This window comes from Staurois parvus, unplaced genomic scaffold, assembly GCF_062004578.1.
Source record: "Staurois parvus isolate SC_StPar_1 unplaced genomic scaffold, SC_StPar_1.0 ptg000513l, whole genome shotgun sequence".
Taxonomy (NCBI): domain Eukaryota; kingdom Metazoa; phylum Chordata; class Amphibia; order Anura; family Ranidae; genus Staurois; species Staurois parvus.
The window spans coordinates 3,906,327-3,923,871 of NW_028318309.1; positions in this window are offsets into that span (position 1 = coordinate 3,906,327).

The following is a 17,545-nucleotide window of genomic DNA, read 5'->3' on the forward strand; positions in this document are numbered from 1 at the left end:
GTTTTTGGAAAATGAAGAAAAAAAGCAAAAACATATTTTTTCTATTCTTTTTTTTACATTTCAAAACCTTGTGAGAAAAAATGAGATCTGCAAAATACTCACCATGCCTCTCTTTAAATTCCTTGGGGTGTCTACTTTCCAGAAAGGGGTCATTTGGGGGGTTTGGTGCTATCCTGGCATGTCAGGGCCTTCGAAACTGTGATAGGTAGTGAGGAAGTGTAATGAAGTTAAGCACCTTCAGGCTTTCAAAGTGGTCATTGGATTTCAGGCTCCTGTATGTGGCTAGGCTCCCAAAAAGTCTCACACACGTGGTACCCCCATACTCGGTAGAAGTAGCAGAATGTATTTTTGGATGTAATTCCACATATACCCATGGCTTGTGCGAGAAATAAATAATTTAAATGACAACTTTGTGTAAAAAAAAAAAATGTTTTTGGCATTTTCCAGAAACTTGTGGAAAAAAAATAAATCTTCCATGAACTCAATATGCCTCCCAGCAGATAGCTTAGGGTGTCTACCTTCTGAAAATGGGTCATTTGAGGGTGTTTGTACTATCCTGGTATTTTAGCACCTCAAGAAATGTGATGGGCAGTCAGAAAGTAAAACCTGTGTAAATTCCATTATCTATACTATAGTTTGTAGACGCTATAACTTTCACACAAAGCAATAAATATACACTTACTGGGATTTTTTTAACCAAAAACATGTAGCAGAATACATTTTGGCCTAAATTTATGATGAAATTTTAGTTTTTGTTTGGATATTTTTTATGACCAAAATGAGAAAATAGTTTTTTTCAAAAAAAAATTTTTTTCTTCAAAACTTTTTCTGTTTATAGCGCCAAAAATAAAAAGCGCACAGGTGATCAAATACCACCAATAGAAAGCTCTATTTGTGTGAAAAAAAGGACATAAATCTCATTTATGTACCATATTGCATGACCGCGCAATTGTCCGTCAAACTAGCGTGGTGCTGCATAGCAAAAAAATGGCATAAATTACAGTATCTATACCATAGTTTGTAGACGCTATAACTTTCACATAAAGCAATCAATATACACTTATTGGGATTTTTTTTTTACCAAAAACATGTAGCAGAATACATTTTAGCCTAAATTTATAACTAACTTTGAGTTTACTATATATTATTTATAGCTGAAAGTAAAAAATATAGTTTTTCTTAAAAATTTTTGGTCTATTTTTATTTATAGCATGAAAAATAAAAAGCGCACAGGTGATCAAATACCACGGAAAGAAAGCTCTATTTTTGTGCAAAAAGGACGTTAATTTTGTTTGGGTGCAGCATTGCACGACCGCGAAATTATCAGTTGAATTAGTGCAATGCCAAGTAGCAAAAAGAGGCCTGGTCAGGAAGGGGGGTAAATCCTCAGGAGGGCAAGTGGTTAAAGATGATCCATTCTTCAGTAGGATCTTCTGACCTCCATCTCTTGTCTGAGCAGTCGCACCTTTTTATCATTCTTTTATTTCTACTCAGACACTGAAAAAATATAACCAGTCAATAAAAACATAGATAAGCACTCCAACAACAATAACATTGAGGAAACAGAAAGTTACCTTAATGCAGTAACGTTCAAAGGTTCTTTAAACAGAAGAATCCCAGTTGTGTAAATTTATTGCAGGAAACTACTAGTATTACAGTATTGTATTATTATTGTTAGTAGTAGCAGTGTATTATTGTGTAATATCCAGAGACTAATTATTTCTTACATATATTTCCTTCAGCAGATATAGAGATAAACCAATCACAATCACAAATCTTGTAGACTTCACCACCACACCATCCCAAGATACGCTCTGTTTTAACCTTGGAAACTACTAAGCAACTTATTCACTCCCTTGTTATATCTCTCCTTGACTATTGTAACTCCCTCCTCATTGGCTGACCTCATCACAGGCTACCCCCTCTTCAGTCTATCATGAATGCTGCTGCCAGACTCATCCACCTTAAAACCCGTTCTGTATCTGCCATCCCTCTCTGCCAATCCCTCCACTGGCCTCCATTCAGTGTCCTCCACCCCTCTCTGCCAATCCCTCCACTGGCCTCCACTCAGTGTCCTCCATCCCTTTCTGCCAATCCCTCCACTGGCCTCCACTCAGTGTCCTCCATCCCTCTCTGCCAATCCCTCCACTGGCCTCCACTCAGTGTCCTCCATCCCTTTCTGCCAATCCCTCCACTGGCCTCCACTCAGTGTCCTCCACCCCTCTTTGCCAATCCCTCCACTGGCCTCCACTCAGTGTCCTCCACCCCTCTCTGCCAATCCCTCCACTGGCCTCCACTCAGTGTCCTCCACCCCTCTCTGCCAATCCCTCCACTGGCTTCCCATTGCCCAACGGATAAAATTCAAAACATTAACAATAACATATAAAGCCATTTATAACTCTGCCCCAAATTACATCACCAATTTTGTCTCTCCACTCCTCCTGCTCTATAGCTCCCTTGTCTCCTCCTCCCATGCTTGTCTCCAGGACTTCTCCAGAGCCTCCCCCATCCTCTGAAATTCTCTACCCCAATTTATCAGACTATCGCCTACTCTGCTCACTTTTAGGTGATCTCTGAAAACCTATCTCTTCAGGGAAAGCTATCCTACCCTCAGCTAATAATGGAATCTTCTATTCCTCCTACCAGTCCATCCCCCACAGTTACTACTTTTTGTACCAACAGCCCCTCCCTCTTAGACTGTAAGCTCCAAGGACCCTCTTGTATTGAACTGTGTTGTTGCTGTAGTGTCTCCCGTTATATTGTAAAGCGCTGAGCAAACTGTTGACGCCATATAAATCCTGTATAATAATAATAATAAACCAATCAGCAACATCTTGTTTTCATACTTACATCTCTACAATATACAAAGGCTCAGTGATTTCTTTCCTTTAATGTTTCCTGATATTGCTACTGTTTGCTGTGCAACTATATGTACTCATCTTTGGAACATTATAATTATTGTATTATCTCTACCCACCCTTGTTATATCTATTACTTTGTACAGCACACATATAAACAATTATTATCCAAAATAATTATAATATTAACAACAGTTTTCTTTACCATTTACGAAGAAGATAATACCCTAAATGTAGAAAGCAGTAAGCTGGTAACTTCAACGTTGCAAAATAATGAATTTTTGTACAAGAAATAGTAGCAGCAAAAAGGCTGCTAAGTTTTGAGAATGCGGTCAACTTTATAATTTTACAAAGTTCCAAAATAAAAAGATACAACACATACATCACCATTCACATTAAAAGTTTGTTATTATAGCTTTAACCACTTCAATATCAGGCACTTTTACCCCCTTCCTTCCCAGGCCAATTTTCAGTTTTCAGCACTGTCACACTTTGAATGACAATTGCGCAGTGATACAACACGGTACCCATATGATATTTTGATCATTTGTTTTCACACATAGAGATTTCGTTTGGTGGTATGTAATCACCACTGGGATTTTTCTTCCTTTTTTTTTGCTAAGTAGACAAAAAAGGACCAAAAATGTTGAAAATAAATTTTTCTTCATTTCTGTTATACAATTTTGCAAATAAATAACCTTTCTTCATAAATGTAGGCCAAACTGTATTCTGCTACATTTATTTGGTGAAAATAACCCAAATCAGTGTTTATGGTATTAATATCTGAAAATCAATGGATCCTGATGTACTAACGACATATCTCATTTCTTAAGGTCCGAAAATGCCAGAACAGTCCAAATACCCCCCAAATGACCCCTTTTTGGAAAGTAGACAGTACAAGGTAATTAGTGAGAGGTATGGCGAACCTTTTGAAGTAATTTTTAATCACAATTTTTTGGAAAATGGAGAAATTAAAAAAAACACATTTTCACATACTGACACCAGTGTGGTACAGCGTCATCATACAACTGATGTGGCAGTGATCAGGGACACTAACTGGGGACAGTATGTAAAAAACCAAAACTTTTTTTAAATTTTTTCAAATTTTTTTATTATATTTTTTTCTTTCCTTTACGATTTTTATAACACGCTGTGTCCAGAGCAATATAATGATACCATAGTTACATTGTACTGCTCTGGGGAAGTGTTGAGGATTTTCTTTTTCTTTTTTTACACATTATGATTGCTTTTACCAGTGAATTTCACTGGCATAAAAAAAACATTTTTACTTAACCCCTTCCCGCCGGCGCCTGCCGGCCCTTTAAGAGTTTCAGACGCTGGAGGGCGGGGCGGGTGGGGTGTGGTTTAGGGGTCATGTGACCGCCGTGACGCATCGTCACGGCGGTCACATGATCAGGAAAGGTCCCGATCGAAAGAGCAGACCGGGACCTTTCCGCGAGTACCACACATGTGTGCTGGGAGCGTGCAGGGCTATATTGCAGTTTACCAATTCTTAGATGTGATGGCTGCATTTGTTTTCTTTTCTAGACTTTCTTTTATTTTTATTCAGTGATCTGCCAAATAAGTCTATTGGGCAGTACAGTGGCTAAATGGTTAGGATTTCCGCCTGGCTCTACTAGGGTCATTGGTTTGAATCCCAACCATAACATCACCTGCCTGGAGTTTGCATGTTTTGCCTGTGTGAGTTTCCTCCTGGTACTCCGGTTTCCTCCCACACTCCAAAGACATGCTGGTAGGTTAATTGGATCCTGTCTAAATTGTCCCTAATATGTGTATGTATGAATGTGAGTTAGGGACCTTAGATTGTACGCCCCTTGAGGGTTAGGGATCTTAGATTGTACGCCCCTTGAGGGTTAGGGACCTTAGATTGTACACCCCTTGAGGGTTAGGGATCTTAGATTGTACGCCCCTTGAGGGTTAGGGACTGATGGGAATGTACAATATATATGTAAAGCGCTGCGCAAATTGACAGCGCTATATAAGTACTTGTAATAAATAAAAAAAATATTGTTTTTCAACAGAACAGGCTGTCCTACAGATGTATCTGTTAGAGTGATGCGTACAATGATTAGATAGTATTTATTCCCAAAAGGAAAAATTGTTGCTGTAATTGCAATGTGAGTTTGGCTTCAATTTGTTAGTGTGTCTAAATCTGCTTGTCTATCTAACACTCCCCTTCCCCCAGAATAAAAATGCTGCTATCCAAAGGTGTCTCTGTGCTCTTTCATCCAGAGTAGGAGCACTCTAATACAGGAGGGATGTTACTGGCCAGATCAGCAGGTGAAAACAGAGGGAAAAAAGTCTAAAGAAATAAAACTAATGCAGCCGCCACATCTAATGACTGGTAAGCTGCAATATGTAAAATTTCAGGTTTTGGGTTTAATACCGCTTTCATTTCACACTTTAGGGCCCATTCACATCATTGCAGTGATGATGTGAATGGGCCCTAATGTACGTTGCACTCCATTCATTTTATCAGGCTGCCTAACAGACCAAAAATAGTGCATGTACCAGGGGCGGACTGACCATTTGGAAACTTAGGCTCTGCCCGAAGGCCTGGGGTCAGTAGGGGGCCCCATGAGATGCCCCTGGTACCTTTTTCATAGGCTTTTTGAGTTTGGGCAAGGACACAGGGACCCCATGAACCCCTATTGCCCGGGGGTCCCATGAGTTGTCAGTCCACCCCTGACATGTACCATTTCTTAGAGCACACTGCAAAGCACATCCAATGACAAGGTGTGTTGAGGTGCCATTCAAAATGAATAGCACCATAATCAGAATTCCAGGCAAATATTTTTTTTACCAGGTAGTGGGGCTGTGCAGCCCTTGGGCTAACTGCTCGTTATGGTTTAGGGGTGATAAGAGTGGAGACATACTTACCCAATCTGCCAATCCTCCAAGCACAAGACCGGTCCTTGCCACTTCTGACCCCCGCACGCTCGCGGTCTTGTGAATGGATTGTTCCTGACATCATCGCGCCCATAGACCGACTCCAAGTGTGAGGACGTCAGGAACAGTCCACCGCTGGATGTGGGAGAGCGCCATTTTTGGGAAGTTCAAAGGACTGGCTAAGTATAGATTTTTGGGGGCCCACTTGACAAAACAAGCAATTAACCCATGCAATGCAGGCACAGCCCCACTGCATGGGACAGAACAAATTTTACATGGAGTTCTGCTTTAACACATGTAATGTAGCTCAATACTGTGAATGAGCAAGTATTGCAATTGTGTAAATAGGTCCTTAGGTTCCAATGAACCCAGTGAGTCACCAAATTACTAATGTGCAAGAACTGCGTCCTGAACTGCACTCCAAGATATGAAATGTACAGATAAGTAAAAATCTATTTTTTCTCAATCATACATTACAGGACACAGGCTTGATATTCATAGACCCAGGGATGCCCACAAGCAATGAACAAGAAGTTAGACAACCTTGCAAACAAAACTGTGTTAACAGGTCCAACACAAACCAGGGTCAACAGGGCCAACTTGAAAGTGATTCTGCAAGAACTTTGCAGCAGAAAACTGCATCCACAGAAGAATAAAGAGAAAACAAGGAAAAGCACTTTAATCTCAAACATTTAAAAACACTCATTACTATAAACAGTATCACTCATCATGAAAAGAGGCACCACCACTTATCCCTGTCCTGCAGGCTTTCACAGTGTTCTCCCAGCCGCTGGTGGATGGAGTCAGGCTGGAGAGCTTAACCACTTCCAGTCCGGACACTTTTACCTCCTTCCTGTCCAGGGCAATTTTCAGCTTTCAGCGCTATCACACTTTGAATGACAATTGCGCGGTCATGCAATATTGTACCCATATGAATTTTTTACCATTTTTTTGAGATAGATAAAGCTTTATTTTGGTGGTATTTATTCACCTCTGGGATTTTTATTTTTTTTGCTATGTAAATGAAAAAGTCCAAAAATGTTTTTAAAAAGTGTTTTTCTTATAAAATTTTGCAAATAAATAATCTTTCATCATCAATCTTGACCAAAATTTATTCCGTTATATTGTTAGAAAAAAAAAATAATTATCCAAATTAGTTTATAACCAAAAATTATAATTTTTAAACATTTTTTTTACATTTTTATTTTATTTTCTTATATTATTATGTTTTTTTGGGGGTTTTTTTTTACATACTGTCACCCTAGCAGTACAGTGTCACCATGGTGACACTGTACTACTTGTGGGGGGTGATGAAGATTTTTTTTTTTTTTTTTTACAGTGATTGCTTTTACACCCATATAGGATGTAAAAGCAATCATTTCTCTTTCTCTCTGTCTGCATTCTTGCAGCCATTGAGAAATACTGAGTGAGCTGTGATTGGTCACAGCTTGTCACATGGTACAAGGCTGTTGTGAATAGCCTTGTACCATGTGACCTCTGTGATCATTCACAGATTTCACACGTAGTAAGCAATGATGTCACAAGTGACATCTTGCTTACTACTTTGCATGTGATCACTGATTGGCCTATCAGTTATCACATGATCGGGACCTCGTACAGAGGTCCCGTCCGATGATCGGTGTTTCACTGTGTCCGGAGGACACAGCGGGCACAGGATCGCGGTGCTGCGCGCTCCCACAGAGCGCGCACAGCTAGAAAAGGCGGGTGCCGTTTATGAACGGCAACCCGCCCCTGGAGTGCCACCGCCCTGCCGTTTATAAACAGCAGGCGGACGGCAAGTGGTTAATGGCAAGTCTCCTAGGCCAGCTTGGACTGCACACGTGGACAGGATGTGACATCACAGAGGGGAAATATAGGTGATCCAGACAAGCTATGCGCTCAGAGCTTCACTGCTCATTTTACAGATCACAGAAGAATGGCCATCTACCTGGTATAACTTTGAAAAGGTATGAGCAGAGGACCAGGTAGTGGCCTTACAAAGTTGGACAACAGAGTCTTGATTTCAGAAAACTCTTACCAATTTGGTAGTGTGAGCATATATTAGTGCTGAAGGTTCTTTGTCACACAGTTACATAGTTAGTCTGGCTGAAAAAAGACAAAAGTCCATCCAGTTCAACAACAAAAAAAAAGTTATAATTCTATACACATAGTTGATCCAGAGGAAGGCAAAAAACCCAGCAAAGCATGATCCAATTTGCTTCTGCAGGGGAAAAATTCCTTCCTGATCCCCCGAGAGGCAATCGGATATTCCCTGGATCAACTTTACCTATAAATGTTATATCCAGTTATATTCTGTGTATCCAAGAAAGAATCCAGGACTTTCCTACAGCAATCCACTGAGCTGACCAGAACCAACTCTTGAGGGAGTCTATTCCACATTTTCAGAGCTCTTACTGTGAAGAAACCTTTTCGTATTTAGAGATTACATTTCTTTTCCTCCAGATGTAAAGAGTGCTCCCTTGTCCTCTGTGATGACCTCAGGGTGAATAACTCTACACCGAGTTCACTATATGAACCACTGATGTATTTATACATGGAGATCATATCCCCCCTTATGTATTATACATGGAGATCATATCCCCCCTTATGTATTATACATGGAGATCATATCCCCCTTATGTATTATACATGGAGATCATATCCCCCCTTATGTATTATACATGGAGATCATATCCCCCCTTATGTATTATACATGGTGATCATATCCCCCCTTATGTATTATACATGGAGATCATATCCCCCCCGTATGTATTATACATGGAGATCATATCCCCCCTTATGTATTATACATGGAGATCATATCCCCCCCTTATGTATTATACATGGAGATCATATCCCCCTTATGTATTATACATGGAGATCATATCCCCCTTATGTATTATACATGGAGATCATATCCCCCTTATGTATTATACATGCTGATCATATCCCCCCTTATGTATTATACATGGAGATCATATCCCCCTTATGTATTATACATGGTGATCATATCCCCCCTTAATCTCCTCTTCTCAAGAGAGAATACATTCAGTTCCTCTAATCTTTCCTCATAGCTGAGCTCCTCCCTCATGCCTTTTATCAGTTTGGTTGCCCTTCTCTGTACTTTCTCCAGTTCCCCAATGTTCTTTTTGTGAATTGGTGCCCAAAATTGAACTGCATATTCCAGATGAGGTATTACTAATGATTTGTACCGGGGGAAATGATATCTCTCTCTCTGGAGTCTATACCTCTTTTAATACAAGAGAAGGTTTTGCTCGCTTTAGAAATCACAGTTTGGCATTGCATGTCATTATTAAACTTGTGATCTACCAGAACTCCCAGATCCTTCTCCACCATTTATTCCCCCAGTTGTACCCCCCCTAGTATGTATGATGCAAGCATATTCTTAGCCCCCAAGTGCAGAACCTTACAATTATCAACATTAAACCTCATTTGCCCAATTAAATTAAATTAAAATCACTTACAAAGATGGCCGCCGGACCATCACGTAGACTCGGCGGCGTGACGTCAGCACATAGGCTACTTCCTAAAAACAGGGAGAAGCCTACATGCTGACGTCATGCCGCCGAGTCCATATGATGATCTTGCGGCCATCTTTGGAAGTGATTTTATTCCTGGCTTGTATTAAGCTCCATGTGGTTGCTGTTATTTTTAATAAACATACTACACTATATTGCGATGTCTCCGGGCTCTATATGCGAGCTCTCACTTTAGGAGGGATTCCACCCTTGGATGGATCGGTGATTGGCAATAGGAAATGAGCAGATATGCTTCAAAGAGTAATTTCATTCAATGCTTAGTTGCTACTTCTGGTGAGTGCATAATGGTGGAGGAGTAATACAGATCAGTGACTTATAGCGGGACTGCGGCATACATTCTGACACTGGGGGGAACTAACTTGGTGTCACTGACATCCCCAGTGACACCAATACAGTGATCAGTGCTAATAAAAAGCACTGAGACTGTACTAATGGCACTAGGCAGGAAGGGGTTAACAATGAGGAGTGATCAAAGGGTTAACTGTGTGCTGGAAGTGGTTTACTAAGGGGAAGGGGGTGTGTGCTTCACTGTAAGCACACTGCTGTGGATGGCTCTGCTCAGCATGCTTAAGCTGACAGGGAGGACTGTTGGTAAACAAAGAAGCCCTCCTCCCTGTCAGTGATCCTCAGCAATCACCGGGCTCCAGCGGGGAATCACCAGCCGTGACCTGGTGATTGACACACGGGGCTGCGATCGGCAGTACGGGTAGGGTGCACATGTGGCTCACGCGTGCCCCCTACCCGGAACTGCAAAATCACATATATATACGTGATTTTGCGCACCCGTGCCGCCCTGTAGCAGTATTTCTATTATAGGGTGGTTAGTAAATGGTTAATAAATTTGCCTTCTCTTTATCCCCAGTCACTCACTCTAGATTATTTTGTAAAGGGCCTACATGCTCGGACCGAACCTTTTTTAAGAATTGTTTGTGGTTTGTCCTGCTATCTTTTGCAATCTGTCGTTCGTTTTCAATTTGTGCGGGTTTTATTTCCTTTTTGCATATTCTGTTATATTATTTTTGATGTTTAAATGATGATAGCGTTCCTTCACTTTTATATTTAATAAAATCTCTTCTTTATTATTTATAGCTTTTTTAACATTGGCCGTAAGCCATATAGGTTTTATTTTTAGCCTTTTAAACTTGTTGCCCATGGGAATATACTGTATTTTGCAGTGTGTTCACATACAGTCTTTTTGAAGAACTCCCATTTCTGTTTTGTGTTCATCAATGTCAATATTCACTCCCAGTGAGAGAGCAGCTCTCAGCCTTTGCAAAATAGCTCTCTTAAAGTTTAGGTGCCACCGAATCTGACAGGTACCCGCTCCCACTTCCGCTGCGATCCCCTAGGGCCTAGGCAATCGGAAGCGGAAGTTGTCCTCCTACCCTCCCTCCCTGAAGTCTTGTGGGACACATGACAGGTCCAAGAAGAGGACCATTCAGAAAGCACAGTGATTCTTGCACATGCGCAGTGGGTACCAGGCTGTGAAGTCGCAAGCTGTCACAGCCAAGCGCCCACACTGAAGATGCTGGCGCCTGGAATACAGGACGGCCAGTGAAACGGGCTGCGGTGGGGGCACTGCGTGATTGTGGGACAGGTAAGTGGCCGTTTTTTAAAAGTCAGCAGCTACAGCCACAAAAAAGCTTGGTTACAATATGCTCGACAACACCTTGACACACCTTACCAGGCTTTTTTGTGGCATTGGTGCAGTAAAGGCTTCTGTCTGATCACTATCCTTCTTTCTGGCAAGTTGACCATGCAGCTCCTTTTTGTTCAAGTATTGTCATATCATGCTTCTTCAAAACAACCACACCACCTTTATCCAGATCAGCTTGTATTTCTCCTGAGGTTACCTGTGGGTTTTTCTTTGTATCCCGAACACTTATTCTGGCAGTTGTGGCTGCAATCTTTTTTGGTCTCCTTGACGATGGCTTTGTATCAAAAGATCCCCAAACTTTCCACTTCTTAACAAGTGATTGAACAGTACTGACTGGCATATTCAAGGCTTTGTATATCCTTTTATATCCTCTTCCGTCTTTATAAAGTTCCATTACCTTGTTACCCAGGTCTTTTGACAGTTCTTTTCTGCTCCCCATGGCTCAGTATCTAGCTTGTATGCATCCACGTGAGAGCCAACAAACTCATTATTTATACACTGCCACAAATTAATAAGCCATAGATGTGGGAAATTAACCTTTAATGGACATTTTAACCTGTATGTGTTACCTTGTGTGTCTGTACCAAGGCCAAACATTAAAGGATATGTAAACTTTTGATCCGGGCCATTTGGGTGATTTGTGTTATCATTATGATTTAAAAAGGAGCCAAACAACGATGTGATAATAAATGGCTTCATATGATCATTACCCTTAAATGAAAGACAGTTTTTTTGGCATGATCAGTCATATTTTCAATATCATTGCCAAAATGTAATGATTTCTGCCAGGGTATGCAAACTCTGGAGCACAACTGTATAGGATATATATAGCTCCAGTAGCGCTTTGCCACATAAAAGGGGGACAGTACAATTATTATACAGTTCAATACAGAAGGAATAGGAGGGCCCTGCTCATGAAGCTTACAATCTAAAGGGAGAGGGAGGTAGTAAAAAATGTAATAGCTGTGAGGTATGATCTGATGGAGGTGAACCAAGTACAGTTTTTAGGTGGAGGTGGGGTAGGCTTCCGTGAATAAATGAGTTTTCAAGGATCACAGAAATGTGGACAGGGTAGGAGCTAACTGGATATACTGGGGTAGGGAGTTCAAGAGGATGGGAGAGGTTCTTGTCAGGAATGGACTCACCATTAGTGGTGGGACTCATCTGCCGTGTCGGCTGCAGTACCAGGGCTGGCCAGCAGGTGCTCTCAGCAACCAGAAGCTCACTCCTGCAATCAGCCATCACCTGAGGCTGATTGCAGGAGGTGTATTTAAGGAATGGCCAGACCTGCAGTCAGTGCCTTGGTGTATGTTTCCCATGAGCCCCTGTACCTGCATCCTGTCTGCTTCCTGCCTGATCCTGACTCTGCTTTGATCCTGACTCTGAACGAACTCCGCCTGTCCTGACCTCGGCTATTCCTGACCACTCTTCCGCTCGCTTCTGGTACCGTTTGCTACCGACCCGGCCTGCCCGACCACGTTTGATTTGTATATATGGTTATCTGTTGGAGTTTGGGTTGTTTGCACTGTGTTTGTGTTGTTACTCTTAATAAATTGTCTTATTTACACTATACCTGAAGCCTGCGTTTCCCTGTGTCAGGCCACACACCTCTGGTCATACCCGGAGCCCTGACAGTTCTGGAGAAGTCCTGGAGGTGAGCATGGGAGGAAGCAACATGGGAGCTACAGGGCAAGATGTTTTGGGAGGAGCAGAGAAGGCATTTGGGTGATATCTGCAGATGAGGTTGGTGATGTAGCTGGGGGCAGTGTTGTGGATGTCTTTGCATGTTGTGGTTAGTATTTAAAATTTTATTCATTGGGATAATGGAGATCAATGAAGGGATGAGCTATGGTCACTGATGACTGTATTATGTGCCTGTAGTTGTCCAAGGAATTGTGACAGTCTATAGCTTGTCAATCAGTACCTGGGCACATTTATGGCCTATTCATACTTACCCACATACTAAACCTAAGCAGTATAGTGTGTGAGCAGTTGTCTGTTTGGGGCTGCAGTGATGTCCAGCAGGGGGCAGTGTCATTCATGTCACAGCAGAGAAGCATGGTGTGTTGCGCTTGCTGTGCGAGGACATGCAGTGCCATCCAGGGAGGTGTGATAATATGCTGCATGTCTGTATTTTATCTCACCTCACTAGCAATGCCTTAGGCCACACTGTAGTGTGAACAGGGCATGTAGAAAACAATTGTCTACTCTGTGCCCTTGTTGTAACTGGTGTTCTTCCAGTGCAGAAAAGCACCATTCACTGCTCTAGTGTGAATGGGCCCAAAGTCCTGCCCACTGTTTTCTAAATTGAGTGTCGGTTCACATACACTATATTGCCAAAAATATTGGTCAGCCTGCCTTTACACGCACATGAATTTTAATGGCATCCCACTTTTGGTCCGTAGGGTTCAATATTGAATTGGCCCCACCCTTTGCAGCTATAACAGCTTCAACTCTTCTGGGAAGTCTGTCCACAAGGTTTAGGAGGGTGTCTATGGGAAGGTTTGACAATTCTTCCATAAGCACATTTGTCAGGTCAGGCACTGATGTCGGGGGAGGAGGCCTGGCTCGCAGTCTCTGCTTTAATTCATCCCAAAGGTGTTCTATGGGGTTGAGGTCAGGACTCTGTGCAGGCCAGTCAAGTTCCTCCACCCTAAACTCGCTCCTCCATGTCTTTATGGACCTTGCTTTGTGCACTGGTGTGCAGTTATGTTGGAGCAGGAAGGGGCCATCCCCAAACTGTTCCCACAAAGTTGGGAGCATGAAATTGTCCAAAATGTCTTGGTATGCTGACACCTTAAGGGTTCCCTTCACTGGAACTAGGGGGCCAAACCCAACCCCTGCAAAACAACCCCACACCAGAATCCCCCCTCTACCAAACTTTACACTTGGCACAATGCAGTCAGGCAAGTACCATTGTCCTGGCAACTGCCAAACCCAGACATGTCCATCGTATTGCCAGACAGAGAAGCGTGATTCGTCATTCCAGAGAACACGTCTCCACTGCTCTAGAGTCCAGTGGCGGCGTGCTTTACACCACGGCATCCGACGCTTTGCATTGCACTTGGTGATGTAAGGTGTGGATGCAGCTGCTCGGTCATGGAAACCCATTCCATGAAGCTCTCTACACACTCTTGTGCTAATCTGAAGGTCACACCAAGTTTGGAGGTCTTTAGCTATTGACTCTGCAGACAGTTGGCGATTTCTGCGCACTGTGCACTTCAGCATGCGCTGATCCCGCTTTGTTATTTTATGTGGCCTACCACTTGGTGGCTGAGTTGCTGTTGTTCCCAGTTGCTTCCACTTATAATACCACTAACAGTTGAGCGTGGAATATTTAGTAGCAAGGAAATGTTACGGATGGACTTATTGCACAGGTGACAACCTATCACGGGACCACGCTTGGATTCACTGAGTTCCTGAGAGTGACTCATTCTTTCAAAAATGTTTGTAGAAGCAGTTTACCACCTGTGGCTATGGAGGTGATTGGAACACCTGAATCCAATGATTTGGAGGGGTGTCCCAATACGTTTGCCAATATAGTGTACTGTATATGCAGATTGGATGCAGTTTGAACCACATCCACTCCACATGACATGTGAAATAACATTGCTTCCTATGGTGCCTGTTCACATACAGTATCTCCGGTGCACTGGCAATGAGGATTCAGTGCAGATTGAAAAAGTCATGTCTGATTTCTGAGTAGTGCAGTCTGGCTCAGGTGCAGATTACAGGATATTGACTTCTATGAGAACCATTTGTAAACCACACGTCATGAGTTGCAAACAGGGTAAAATCCTGACCTGAACCTGGTCTAAGCCTGTCCTGAACTGCTGAACAACTACTATATCATTTAGATGTGAAACCTTAGCTTCAATCCACACTGCACATGTGTGAATCAGCGCTGCATCTGTTGCTGCACCTCTCCCATTGTAAGCTGCAGTGTCTAGGAGGGGGAGCATGTGAGCCACAAATGAAGGAGGATTTGGCTCTGGGAGGGTAAAGACATTTTTTTCTTACTTTTATGAGGATTGTGCATAGCACGGAAACTGGATTTGGAGCTTATTTAGGCTGTCACACAGGAAACTTTAGTTGTACATTAAAAGACAATCTGCTCTGTTGCACACAAAGGTTCTTAAATGACACCTATAAAATACTAATCATACAAGATTAAAACTGCATACGAAAGTGCGTTACACCAATAGGACGTCTTTCTTTTTGTCCTTCTGGGACAAATGTACTGCTATATGCAATAACCATTGATTTTTTTTTTTGTTTTACCATGATAAAGTCTTTTGAATAGCACATAAATATTGATTTAAAAAAAAAAAGGTGGAGTTTGCAATTGTGGTATATCATAAAAATCAATGGTGACTTATCTTTGATAAAGGCAATTAATGAAAACAAGGAAACAACCTCATATATAATAATATCTTAAGAACATTCTTGGTGTCCGAAGAGTGACATGTTCCCGCTCTGCTGGGGGCAATTTGGTAAGCGGATGTTGATAACATTTCTTCATTGTCTCATGGATAAGAAACATTATATGGCGTAATGACCTTTAACAATAAGTTTTATAACAAGGAAAAGAATTGTGGTGAGTTTATAGTGATGACTAAATACCCAAATTAAACAATTCTTCTTCTGAAGTTGTAAAGTCATGAATGTTTTACAGAAGAAAATTGTGAAATTCTGTTTGAAGTATTGAGAATTCAACTTTCCACAGCAATATTTTGCAGAAACTTTTTTTCTAATCTGGTTATCCACACCAAATCTGTTTTGACACATTTTGAGATACAGTTGTGTTCAAAACAATAGCAGGGTGTTGAAAAAAGTAAAAAAATCCTTCTAATAGCTTTTATTTCCATCCACACAAATGCATTGGGAACACTACACATTCTATTCCAAATCAAAACATGAATAAAAATATATCAAATTTGTGCTGTTCTTCTAAATAAATTGAAGAAAAGTGTATATTAGACTGTTCAAAAAAATAGCAGTGTTTGTATTCTTCTTTACAAACTCAAACATTCACTATATAAACTGAAAAATGTTTGAAGATTTTGCTTTCCTTTGAATCACTTAATGAATATTTGGTTGTAGTCGCACTGTTTCTGAGAACTGCTGTACATCTGTGTTGCATGGAGTCACCCAACTTCTGGCACCTGTGAACAGGTATTCCAGCCCAGGATGATTGGACTACATTCCACAGTTCCTCTCTATTTCTTGGTTTTGCCTCAGAAACGGCATTTTTGATGTCACCCCACAAGTTTTCTATTGGATTAAGATCCAGGGATTGGGCTGGCCACTCCATAACGTCAATCTTGTTGGTCGGGAACCAAGATGTTGCACGTTTACTGGTGTGTTTGGGGTCGTTGTCTTGTTGGAACATCCATTTCAAGGGCATTACTTCTTCAGCATAAGGCAGCATGACCTCTTCAAGTATTCTGATGTATTCAAACTGATCCATGATCCCTGGTATGCGATAAATAGGCCCAACACCGTAGTATGAGAAACATCCCCATATCATGATGCTTGCGCAACCAGGCTTCACTGTCTTCACAGTGTACTGTGGCTTGAATTCAGTGTTTGGGGGTCATCTGACAAACTGTCTCCGGCCACTAGACCCAAAAAGAACAATCTTACTTTCATCAGTCCACAAAATGTTGCGCCATTTCTCTTTAGGCCAGTCAATGTGCTCTTTGGCAAATTGTAACCTCTTCAGCACGTCTTTTTTTTTTTTTTCTCAACAGTGGGACTTTGCGGGGGCTTCTTGCAGATAGCTTGGCTTCACATAGGCGTCTTCTAATTGTAACAGTACTCACAGGGAACTTTACACCTTCTTTCATCTTCCTGGAGCTGATTGTTGGCTGAGTCCTTGCCATTTTGGCTATTCTTCTATCCATTCGAATGGTAGTTTTTTCACTTTCTTCCACATCTTTCAGGTTTTGGTTGCCATTTTAAAGCATTTACAATCATTTTAGCTGAGCAGCCTATCATTTTCTGCATTTCTTTATATGTTTTCCCCTCTCCAATCCACTTTTTAATCAAGGTACGCTGTTCTTCTGAACAATGTCTAGAATGACCCATTTTCCTCAGAATTTCAGAGAGAAATACACTGTAACCAGCATGTACAACATTTGCTGCCTTCCTTCCTTAAATAAGGGCAATAATTGCCACCTGTTTTTCAAAGAATGAATGACCTCACTAATAGAACTCCACACTGCTAATATTTTGAAAATGCCCCTTTCAATTAGTGATTCAATGACACAGAATCAGCAGCATGCATGTCATGACTGTTGGGTCTGTTGGATTTCTATTACTCTACTCCACCTGCTAGTAAATTATTTGCCATGTAGAAATATCATTTCTACCAAAAACAGTGATTGATCCGGTTAGTGATGTCTGACTGCTATTATTTTGAACACAACTGCATATTTCCCATTCCTACATTTACCCATTTCTGGCTACTGAAGAACTCCAATGATGATAGATTGCAAGTACGCATATTAACAGTAGACATAGTTCTGAAGAGTTTTCCTCCTAGGTAGCAATAGTCG